The 12,533-nt window shown below is 38.8% G+C and overlaps 1 protein-coding gene and 1 non-coding gene across 2 annotated transcripts in view; both read left to right on the forward strand.

The window, feature by feature from the left end:
• Positions 1-12,533, forward strand: part of Snd1 (staphylococcal nuclease and tudor domain containing 1) — a 417,500-nt gene that overhangs the window by 199,654 nt on the left and 205,313 nt on the right. The window lies entirely within an intron of this gene.
• On the forward strand, positions 10,734-10,806 carry Trnaa-cgc (transfer RNA alanine (anticodon CGC)). Its single transcript has one exon. It is a non-coding gene; the product is annotated as a tRNA-Ala (tRNA).

The following is a 12,533-nucleotide window of genomic DNA, read 5'->3' on the forward strand; positions in this document are numbered from 1 at the left end:
AAACACTAGTGATATTTTAACAATACTGATCTTCACTCCTAAATGTTCTTGTTTTGTTGATCTGGAGTGGAGCCTGGCATTGTATCTGGAATGACAATTCCAATGGGCAGCCTGCATTGATAACCACTGGGAAAGAAAGTCTAGAGGTTGTTTCTGTGCCTCTATTCTCAGATTAGGCCTACAGTATAGATGTTGGTAAAGGAGGAATAAAATAAACTTTCTAATGTCTGTTTTCTCAGATCACTTTCAATGTCTAAGCACAACCTTTTACAACTTGAGTTGTGCATTTTCCCTCGTACCAATTCTGTTTAGTGAAGCACACAATGCCAGAGCAGTATGTAGGGGCTGTGGGGGTGATGGTTATTTCTAGCTCTGCCTCCAGCATATGGTATGACCTTGACAAGTCATTTGCCTGCTTTTCCAAATTCCCTTCCTAGCCTTTTTAGAATGCAAAATAATACACTAATATTTTGCTTCTTTTAAACTTCCTCTCAGATTCGTGACACAGGGGGCTGTGTTTGAGCCAGAGAGAAGCAGAAGCAGTGAAGCCTCATGTTTTCCTTTGGCTTTAAATGTTTCCTTTTGTAACCTCTGCCTCTGCAGGCTCTTGGTCTAAAAGTGAGTGGGTTTATTTGGAAGTCTCTGGGTTTACAAGTCTGCCTAAGATGCCTGCCCTTCATTAATATAATCAGACTTTCCCAAATATATAGTTAAGAAACATCTCTACCACTTGACTCAGTGGCCGTGGAGCTGTTAGCCAGTGACATGACCTTAGTTGCCTTGCTTGCCTGAGAGAGCAGTGGTGTAGTACAATAGCAAGGGGTGCATACATTTGGGCCTATGAGGTGACTTTTAATTCTATCTGTAACTGATTTTTCAAGTTTATAGATTTTTGTCTGCTTATTGACTAAATGGACTCTTGTTTTAAAATTTCCACTTTCAATGGAAACTCAGGCAGTGTAAGATATTGTGCTTTCATTGTCATAATTGTTGTTAACTAACCAAAATTGTGTCCAAGTAATAAATACTTTCCAAATTCAAGTATTTTTATTTATGCAAATGACAGGATCAATAAGCACCAATGTAACCAATCAAGCCAGTGTTTTAAATATCCATGAAACTTTGAGTTTATTGTGTTCTTTTTTGGGGTAGACTAATGTGTCTGAAATTAATTATGTGTGTTTTGATGACTGAGACATGGTCATTTGGCAGCTTTCAATCCAAACTAATACCCTGGTGTAGATTCGCTGTTTTATTTTGATGCCCTTATAGATATAACCCCATTTATAACCCTGGGTGTTTCTGTCACACCTTTCTATTTGTAAAAGGAGCTTTTATTAGCTAGTATACACCGGACAAACTAGCCAGTGCCTCTAAGTTAAATATTTGAATACTAGTGAGAGTTATAGTACATAAGATTTTAAGAATTATATCACTTGTTCTTAGAGAGCCCTTCAAAATGTCTTTTCAGGGAGTGATATAAATCTTGTTCTTATAATGAGTTGGCAGAGAGGAGAGTGTCAGAAACAAGTAGAGTAGTGCTTCTATGCCTCCAGACAGGATTGGCTCCAGGAGCCCCATGGCTACCAAAATCTGTGGATGCTCAAGTCCTCTATGTGAAAGGAGGTATAGTATTTGCATATAACCACACATCCTACCGATACTTTGTCATCTCAGTCACTTAGAATACTTAATGCAATGAACATGCCACATGGATAGTTGTGTTTACAAAATAATAATAAAAATCTGTACATATTTGATACCTAGTTTTTTTTTCTGTGAATATTTTAATCTGTGGTTGGTTGAAACCACAGGTGTAGAACCCACAGATTATAGAGAGCTGACTCTTCATTTTGGTTTGGATCCTTTGAATTGTAACTACTTTCTATACCTTCTCCCTGTACTGTTGAAAGTTTGTGTGTTGAAAGTGTGCGTAAGAGTCCTTGCCTATAAAGATTGTCTTTCTAATCAATGTACCATCTCAGTGTGGGAACTAAAACTAGAAAATCACAGCCTCCTGAGACTTCTACCTCTTGTTTTAAGCTGTGGAAGTTGCAATTTTCACATTCAGAAATTGAGGCAACAGAGAAGTGTAGAGGTAGGGCATGGCCAGAGCCACCTGTGCCAGTGTTGTTCTCACCTTGGTGGATCATGTATAGCAGTAGAGCAGTATTCACCGTGGAGTAGAGGATAGTTCATGAGAATCAGCACACATGAGAATCAGCACCCTTCATCCCTCAACCTTTTCTACGGCTCATCCTTTATATTACTCACGTAAGTCTTCTTCTGGAAGCTGTATCTCACTATTTATAATGGCTGCAAAAGAATGAGCTGAAGAATTGGCTCACTCCTAGGCAGGAATTTCAAAATTATAACCAGACAGTAATTATTCTCAAAATGTATCCAGAATAAAGTTGTTTACTGGACACAAGATATTAGCAGCCCCCTTATCCCCCAAATTACAAAAACAGCAAAACAGAATTAAAATTTGGCCAGTTTTCCAGTGCTCTTTTCTCCCTCTTAGTAAGTGTCTAGGAAGTGATTTGCCCTGTGGTTTTAGGACAATAATTCCCCATTCACAGCATGACTTATGTGTTACCTATTCCTCTTTACCCTGTAATAACAAAATTGCTGTGATAACCATTCAACCAGTTTAAATAAAATCAGGTAATTCATTTCTAAATTGGAACTTGTTTCTTTTTAATCAGCCTTGTAATGTATTACAGACATCACTCTCAGCATTGGCTACGGAAGTGATTTAATGCTGGTTTTTAATGACTCCTTCATTAATCCTGGTATTCTGGGATTTAACACTCCCTGGCCTTTGACCATTGGAAATGATGAAAACTTTGATTTCATGCATATTGGATAACACTGGACTGTTGCCGGAGCCATGAATCTTGCCTCTGCAACCACATGTGTGATTGAGAGTGCTGCGGATGGATGGGTGCTCTCCTGGGCTGAGCTTGCCTGCAAAGGAGGTGACCACGATATCTCTATCAGCTCAGGGTGACCTCTTCCCAGGACAGTTGGATTTGCAACAAGAATCTGCACTGACAGCTTTGTCTAATAGACAGTTCCCTGGACTTGTGAATTCAGGGTCATCACTTACTTCCTAATGCTTTCTTTGAGAACACATACCATAATGTTTGTCCTTTGAACTTTTTTTAATTCAAATAAAGTCATAGAATTTTGTAGTAGGATGACATCTTTAATACCACCTACTCTCCATTTTATAAATAGAGCCACTCAGTCCAGCAGGAGTGATATAACCAAGTCAGTTAATAATAATGAAAATTAACGAAAGTGATTCCCAGCACATATAAGGGGGACTTCTGTGTGCCAGGCAGGATCTAAATATAGTAGTTCATTTTTTTTTTTCCTCACAAAAGTCAGGAGGCACATTGCATGGCAAGTCCAGTGTTCCACACAGCTTTTCTTTAGACGTCCTGCTGCTGCTAAAAGCAAGGATGACAGTATTGGTTGCTCTCCTTCCTCTTAATGGAAGCATCATGAGTGTTCTTTGGAAGAGAGGTGCCAGCTTGTTTACTGTAGAGTCTTGTGGCCAGGGTATTAATACCCTGAGAAAATGCCAAATTCTTTTTTCCCCTGCACATAATTAGTGCCAGGAGAGAGGAAGTCACCTTATACTAACAGAGTCCTCACAAAGGCTATCATATTATAGAATGCTTCCTTGGCTACTTTGTTTTGAACACATAAATTAATCTGAGATAGTTTCTGTGGTACTACATGAAGGTCACATGCAGAATCTTTAAAAAGAGCTATTAAAAAAAACAAAAACAAATGTAGCAATTATTCCTGTGAGTTTGACCCACTAATTGCAAGTGTTTTGTGTTATTTTAAAGGTCAACCGAAAGAGCAGTGGGCCAGATAGTAAATATTCTCAGTATTGAGAGCCAAAGGGTCTCCAGCACACCTGTTCAACTCTGCCATAGACAGTATGCAAACAAATGTGTGTGGCTGTATTCCATAAAATTTTCATTACAAAAATAGGCTATGAGTTTGCCAGTCCCTATTCTAGGAACTTGTGTTGTTGAGGTATGAATATATACCCAAGAACAAATTATTAAAATTTTTAGATGGAAAGGTTAAGAGTAAGCTACTTGAAAAATGGCTCTAATGATGGTTGTATATATTTTGTGTCACCAATACAGTGTTTAGTTTGAGTAAAATTTTCCTGAAATGTAATAGTTTAAACAAACAAACAACAAAAAAAAAACTCTTGTAAGATTAAGTATGATTAATAAATATTTCATGATTTCACCTATGTGAAAAAGTTTATGTATTGAAGGTTGAACAGATACCATCACCCAGGATGATTTTCAGGAAACCTGGAATTACTTTATAAGCAGGTATATTTTCTTGTGATCTGTTCTCTTGACCCCTACCTAAAGCTCAGTTTATAAGGCAGTGTTTGGTTTGGGAAGTTGTTTTAGATTCAGTCTGATTCCTTTTTCTCCCTTCTATTGATCTATCTTTATATTGGTCCCTGGGGGCAGAATAGTTCCCCACTTCCTGTGTTTGGTGGCACTCACCGCCATGCATCCACTTCCTATTGATCATACCTTTCTCCTGGTTGTTCCCATTAGCATGTCCTCATTTTTCTGGATGCTGTTTCTCATTCTTTATTAATGCTACCAGGTCTTGCTACCCAGAACACTTTCAAATCTGTTACACAGTGGAGCCTTTCTGTTAGAATGATATTACTTTGCTGCCCGTTTAATTTTCCAATGCCTTTCTTGTTTCTTTCTACCTTTTGTCACTCTCAACAGTAAAGTACTGACTTAGCTTTGTCTTGCCCTGTTGAAATTTTCAGTCTGATATAGTACTGCCTGTGAGTACTTGAGTTTTACTGGTCTATCACAGTTTTCTTTATTTTCAGTATGTTTCTTTTCAAATGCGCCTGGAAGGACAGCTCCTGGATAAACAGGGTTAGGAAATCTTCTCATTGGCAAAGCACCTGCACTCTTTGTCAAGATGAGGGGGAGAGGAGGGTGTATTCCGGACCAGTTCCATAACCAGCAGAGTGGGAAGACCAATTTATGGGGTAGGGTGCATGAGGATGCCCGTGAACTGGTGTTACAGAAGTACCATTTGTATCTGTTAAATGTAAGAGATGAGATAATCGGTCATTATGCTAATTCTGGGTAACAGATGGTGGAGAGTTGTGCATCTCAACAGCGGTATTCACCAAGAGGGAAATGAGCTTGCACCCAGATCAGCAGTCAGGAAGGAATTCCATTGAGAGATAAACACCACTGGTGATTACAAAAGTTTGTCCCTCTGAGGACATGTGCACAGAAGCTGGGTTTCTTGAAGTTCTCACTAATCTATGTGCTCTTGGCCATAGCCCTTTCTGTTATAGGACCTTTGTCCTCCTGTCTATAAAAAATTTGAAGTGGTTTCTCTCCATTTGGTTAATTTAGAAAGATCAAGATTGCAAATAAGTTTAATAAAATGTGGTGTATAGCATTACTAAACATTTTTCTTTAAAGAAAGATGCAATATAGGTATCACAAACATTGTTGAATGTCAATCATGAGAAATGAATTTCATAATTAAAATGAGAAGCAGGAACTGAACATGCTCTTTCTTTTGCCTTTGGTATGTGACTGGGGGGAAAAAGGCTTAAGTCTTTTTGCTTCATAATCTCTAAGGGTCAGTCTTGATCCTGCAATTTTTTCTTTTTTTTTTTTTTTTTTGTCCCTGAATGGCTTCCCTTCAGTCTTTTGATAAATCATGGCCTCATTTATCCTCTGTGTGCTGACGAATGTCAACCTTTTATTTCTCTTTGCTGATCTCTACTCTCAACTTACCACACATCTGGTTTTCATTTCCATTTCTAGGTCCTATTCTCATCTCAGAGCCAACATTCTTAATGCTGATGCTGATTAAAATGGTCTCAAACTCAAGTGTGCCCCAGAATCACCTGTATAGCTTATCAAAACACACCCCAAGCAATGAGCTGGCCTCAGCTTCTTTAGTACTCATTATAGTCTTTCCCTTCCAACTAATTCTGTTTCTCTTCATACCAGTCACCAACATGCTGAGCTTGGAAGAAAGCCAAGGATCTAGATAAGGGTCATTTTGAAGAGCTGTCTAAAGTTGATTGGGCAACTATCAGAGTTGATCTCTCCTTGTACAGGGAATCATTCCAGATGTGCTTTAAAGAGGCATGGTTTTTTAGGTTTAATGGATTGGTAAGTTGGATTCTAAACTATGGTTCAAGAAGTCCTCAAGTAGCATTTTAGGTTAGGAAATCTCAAAGAGAGGAAAGTCATCTGTAGCTTTGGTTCCCTCCAGGAGCCATTTCATCCTGCCTTTTTGACACTTAGGGTCTTGAAGGGAAGGCAAATTTTCAATACAGAGGTTGTTGAGAGCCACAGTCCAAGGGGCCCCAGCAAACTTTCAGACTGCCAGCTGATGAGCTGAAGGGGCCCCAGCAAACTTTCAGACTGCCAGCTGATGATTGGCTCACAGCGGCCCCCAGCAACATCTAGCTGATTGGCTCCTCTGCGGTGATGCTCATTGGGCTGTTTCCCTGCCCTTTCAGACCACAGAGCTGCTCATTGGGGGACTTTTTTGGCTCCGCCCATGCGACCCAGCCAATCGGCCTCAAGAGCAGGAGGATGGTGGGAGGAAGAGGTTGTTGGGGTGGTGGCTTGTGGGAAGCCAGTGGTGGCAGTTGGGCTCTGAGGGTTTTTTCCTGAGGAGCTGTTTTGTTTATCATGTGTGGTTCTAAAAATAAAGTTAGTTTCTTTTGACAAGTGGCTCCTGAATTGTGCCCAGCCAGACTGCGGCAAGAGGTGGTGAGTTAAGTTAGTTGTGTAGTTAGGGATTCCCTTGCCAGTTATTTTCTATAATTGCCATCACTTACTCCATGCGTTCAACCAGTCAGATCTAAATTAACACAGTAGCCTTGTAGATGTGTCTTTCATGACTGTCAACTTGCCCTTCTCCAGCACTGCCTACATACGATGCTGGATTAATTTCCCATAAATGTAGTTTTCATGCTATTATTTATCCACAACAACTATTTTAGACTTTCACAACTGTCTTCTGTCAAGTCCCCTACTCAGTTACATCTCCTCTTTCATCTCTTACTCTATGGACAAAATATAGTCTCATCAGGATACGTCTTTATCTTCTTATTCTCTCAGCCCCCAACTGGTCTTCCTATGCTTGCTTGCTTATTTCCTGCTTTTGCATCTCTCCAGAAGATTGGTTCCTTCTTCTTTTCCAGACAAATCTTTCTACCAAGATGTTCTAGATTCTCACTCTTATGGTTGCATGGGGATGTGAGACCACCAGTTTTCTCATTTTCAGCTAATTACTTAAAATTGTTCTTGAGTCCTCTATTTTACTATATCTGCTTTCCTCTTTCTTGCCTTCTTTTTGTACCCACATTAATTGAAAAAATTAAAAGACGTTTCACTCTGTTTCCATTTGCTATTTATTACTCCACCTCTGGCTTAGGCCCTTCTACATCACTCACTAATGCTTCCTTCAAGGGCACATCTCTTATAATTTCACCTTTCTTCAACATTCAACACTTACTTTATCTTTTTAATATATATATATATATTTTTTCCTTTCAGCATATCACTTTCTTGAATTTCCTGCTACAACTCTACTTTATCTCAGTCTGCTTTAAGTTTTGTACTTCCTTTACTTTTGTCCTCATTTTACTGGTTACCTCATCAATTCCCATGAGTGTTCTTGAAAGGTGTTCCTCCACTCAAATGATTCCATCTTGATTGATAGTGTCACCAGTCACTTATAAAGGTCCTCTTCCTGTCCTCCGCCTCACTTCCTATACCTGATGATCACATGGTACAGCTCAGGCATATTCTGTTCTTCTCCTTCCTGCCTGGTTTATACTGTCAGCATGGAATAACACAACTGTCTTCAAATTGGTCTATTTCTAGTTTTATTCTCTTCCGATCTATTTTCTATATGACTGCTATAATTCTCTTTCTGGAACACAAATCTGATTATGTTCCTGCTTAAAAGTCTTCATTTATCATTCCGTAGCAACTTTGGGATTATTCAAACTCATGATCTGGCCCGTGCCTACCCTCCATGTTTATATTTAACATTCCCCTGTATTCTCATCCATCATTTCTTTAAAAAATTTAAAACTTGCTAATCTTGAAGTGGGTATGCTCTCTCTGCCTGAAACACACATTTCACCTGGCTTCCTCCTGTTCATCCTTCAGCACCTGCCTTCCTCCAAGCCAAAATCAAAACTGGGCATTTTGTGTAAATCCTTCCCCAGCACATTGTGCTTACTTATAGTAAGGCTTATAGCACTTATAACATTAGTTCACAGATATCTCTCTCTCTCTCTCTCTCTCTCTCTCTCTCTCTCTCTCTCTCCCTCTCCCTCCCTCCCTCCCTCCCTCCCTCCCCCACTCCCCCACTCCCTTCCTCCTTCCCCCTTCCCCCCTTTGTTCCTAGTGTGCTCTTCTTCTTCTTCTTTTTTTTTTTGCCCTGTAGAGAGTCTTTGAGTTAACAGATGCTCAAATACTTTCCATGGCTCCCCATGGGTTATCTCATTATTTCTAAGCTCAGCTGAGTTAGGCCTGAAATGAGGATGAACTATGCCTTTTGTGGCATCATTTAGAACTTTAGCTTTGCCTGGGACCCTAGAGGTCCTTCAGGTTAGTCCCCTCGATATGATAGACTTAAAATATGACTTAAAAGTTAAGTGACTTTTCTCAGCTTTTATCAAATTAAAGTCAGAATTGAAATTTGTAATTTCATGATTCAAAATCTAAGTGAAACTGAATCTCATTTACATGCTATCCTCAAATTGGACCTTTCTCTTAGACCCCAAGAATGTAACATAATCATTTTTCTTTTATACTTTTATTTTTGTTCTTTTGTAAAGAATCTTTTTTCTATTCAACAGATTATTTACTGAATGAGTACATGATGTTGCCAGGCCTGTTCTTGACATGGAGGATAAAGCAATGAATATAGTTCAGAGAAATCTTTTCTTTTTCTTCTTTTCCTTTCTTAGCTTACAGTGTTTCCCCTGGGGGCCAAAGAAAGAAACAATGAAAATATGTAATATAGAAGGTAAAAATAAAGAAATGAAAATAAAGTGCTGTGATGAAAATAAAACTAAGAAAGGTTATAGAAAGTGCTCCAGGGTTGGAAGGATGAAGTTTTTCAGCAGCATCATCAGGGAGGCTCCAGTAACCAGGTGACATGCTCAGAGATACAAAGGAGGTAAAAGAGCCAGAAACACAAAGGCAAGGGTCAAGGGTACACCAGAGAGACAGGGCTTGGGGTGCAAGTGCCTAGGTAGTAATGAAGAAGTTGTGGCTGGAATAGAGGCATGAAAGAGGATTGGTGAGGGACAGGCTCAGGGGATAGAGGAGACAGCAGATGATGTCAGTTCCATAGGCCATTAAATTCCTTGGCTTTTATTTTGAATGAGGCAGGAGACACTATAGAGTTTTGTGTATAAAAGTGATGAGGAGCCTTCTTGACTTTCATCTTCATAAAATGTTTCTGGCTAAGCACTTCTGACTCTTGTGGTAGAGAATGAGTTGGGGCCTCAGTTCATTTCTTTCCTTTTTTTGTTAAGTCCAAATCTTATTGATTTTTAAATAAAGGATTTTATTTTGAAGTAATCGCAGACTAACAGTAGTTGCAAGAGTGGTAGAGAGATCCATCCCATGCATCCTTCTTTCAGTTTCCACCAATGGTTCTGTCTTACATAATGAGAGTACAATATCAAAATCAGGAAGTTTGCATCGGTATAATCACAGATTTCTGTACTGTTTTATCATATGTCCATCCGTGTCCAGTGCAATGAAGATAGAAAACCATTTAGTTGTCCTAAAGATTGCCCTCTTGTTGCTCCTCTTACCCTTTTCCCCTCCCATCATCCGTGACAACTATTAATTTGTTTTCCATCTCTATAATTTTGTCATTTCAAGAACATTATTTAAATGGAACCATATAATATGTGATCTTCTGGGTGGGCTTTTTTAAATTCAACACAATGCCCTTGGAATCCATTTACATCATTACTTATATCAATATTTATTCCTGTTGACTTTTTTGTAATCTGTATGTGAAGCAAGAGGCAGGCTGTCATGGTGGAAGGATGCCTGGTTTATGACTAGAGACCTGAATTCTAGTCCAAGTTTGTCATGAAATATTTTTAAAATGTCTTCAGATCTCTGTTAAGTCATGTGTAAAATAAAGGAATTGGAGTTGAAGCTAAGATCCTTTCAACAGAAAACTGACTTTTTCTGGCTATGGTGATGAAGTCCACCTGCACTTCTAGTACTTACGGTGCAGTGATCTCCTGTCAAGCTCATAATCATCACTCAAGAAGCAACTCATAATGGTTTTATTGACATATTGCTGCTATTTATATTTTTCAAGTATAAGCTTGATAGGCAAAAGTAGTACTTGACAAACTCTAAATGTGAAGATGAATCTGATTTTTCAGTATTCTCTGTGCTAAGATGTAAGAATAAACTTCCTAGTTTACATATGATAGTGAACTACAGTGATAGGAGAAATGTAGGAAATTGCTGCTAAATGTCAAATCTACTTTTGAGTTGGTTCTTTATTTTCAAATCAGTTCTTTGAACACAGTACTGCTAATGAGCTAAGTCTATTAGTTACAGACAAAAAAGGTACTTAGCCATTTAAAGGACTAGCCAGTAAAGAATCCAAAAGCAGCTGGGGGTATAGCTCAGTTGGTAGAGTGCTTGCCTCGCATGCACAAGGCCCTGGGTTCAATCCCCAGCACCATTAATTAATTAATTAATTCAAAAGCTTAGACTTTGGTTTCCCCAGTAGAAGATACATTATATACTCTCTCCTGTTTTCTCATTTCTCCCTCCTGTTTATTATATGGAAGAACATTTGGATAATATACCTTAATCAAGTGGTGAATATTTTAAAAATTGAGGAAAATAAATAAGTATTTTCTTATAAATTTGTCACATTAGCTTGGCCTCCCACTCTTTACCAGCACCATATGTGTGCACAGTGGATAGGGTCTGGAGCCCTAGTAGAAGGCTTAAAAGAAATTTCTACAGCTGCTGACATGTCCCCCCCACAGTCACAACCCAAGTACATAAACTCTAAGTTATGATAAACACTTATTGAAACGATGCTTAATGTAGTTCTCCTTGAATGTGATTGTCAAGTGTTGTGTAGAGATAATAATAGATAAATGACACTGTAGCGAATATACACCCTTGATTATTGATTGGTAAATCCTGGTTCATGTTTAAAAAAATCGATTATAATAATGTCTGGGCCAGGAACATTTATGTGTACCCTCTCATTTTTATAGATGTGGGAAATGGCACAGGCTTAGCACATGTTCTCTACAAAGAGCTGGAGTGAGAGCCTCAGTCCTCTGCTGTGTGTCACTGCTCTGTGTCTTGCTGGCTTAATGAAAGGAGCTCAGAGTTGCTGTCATTGGGCACATAGGAATGGGGGCAGGGGGGATCATTACACGGCTTTTGCTATTGAGAAATAACTGTGGGTAACTTCTCTTTCATTGTGTAGATGATGGGCCACAGTTATCCCTAATATTTCTGTTTTACCAAATGCATCTGGTTCAGTGTTCTACTGTCTCTTCACTTTTTGTAAATAATTTAGATGAAGATTTTTCACTATTAAATTAACTCATATCAAGAACATGTCCACCCTGAAATGTCTTTTTGAGAAAGTCACTTTCCTTTTGTGTGAGTGTTAGAAAACATCTGAAATAAATGAAACTAAAAGCTAATGTTTTTGGTGCCCACAGCTATGAAATTGTTTTTACTAGTAAGCGGTTTACTGACTATGATTTGTTTCTTCCATTAGGAACATGTTTATAAACTCACCAGCAACAGAACTTCTTCATGTTTACCTGGTTCATTCATTCTTTTAAAATATTTCTTTAGTTGTATATGGATATAATACCTTTATTTTTATTAATTTTTATGTGGTACTTAAGATCCAACCCAGTGCCTCACTCATGCTAGGCAAACATTGTACCACAACCCCAACCCCGATTCATTCTTATAAGCACCTATAATTGATCACTTTGCCTGAATATAGTGGAATTTTGTTGTTGTTATTGTTGTTTATTTTAAGATAGTCCCCTTTCACATTTTCCACTTTAATAAGTTGTTTGGATGTTTTTCAATTACCAGAAGTAGTGTCCTCCAAGCCATCCTCACTTAACTGCTTATTTTCTCCTGCCCTTTTGCTTTTTCCTATGAGAGTGGGTGAAACAGGTGGGTTAGGAAACCTCACAGAGACTCAGGTGTTTAGGTGTGGAGTACACCATGAAGTCCTTACTCAGTGAGTAAGGAAGTGCCAGAAAGACAAGACTCTTTCTCTTACTCTATTGCAAGCACCTAAGCAGAGGGTTAAGGACTAAGTGCTGCCCAACTACCTGCCCTGGACCCTGCCATTGGGATGAGAATTGGGTGATACAATGGAACATAGAAGGTCCTATACAGCCTATGCTGGGCCTTGAA

This window comes from Callospermophilus lateralis, chromosome 1 (assembly GCF_048772815.1).
Source record: "Callospermophilus lateralis isolate mCalLat2 chromosome 1, mCalLat2.hap1, whole genome shotgun sequence".
Classification (NCBI taxonomy): Eukaryota; Metazoa; Chordata; class Mammalia; order Rodentia; family Sciuridae; genus Callospermophilus; species Callospermophilus lateralis.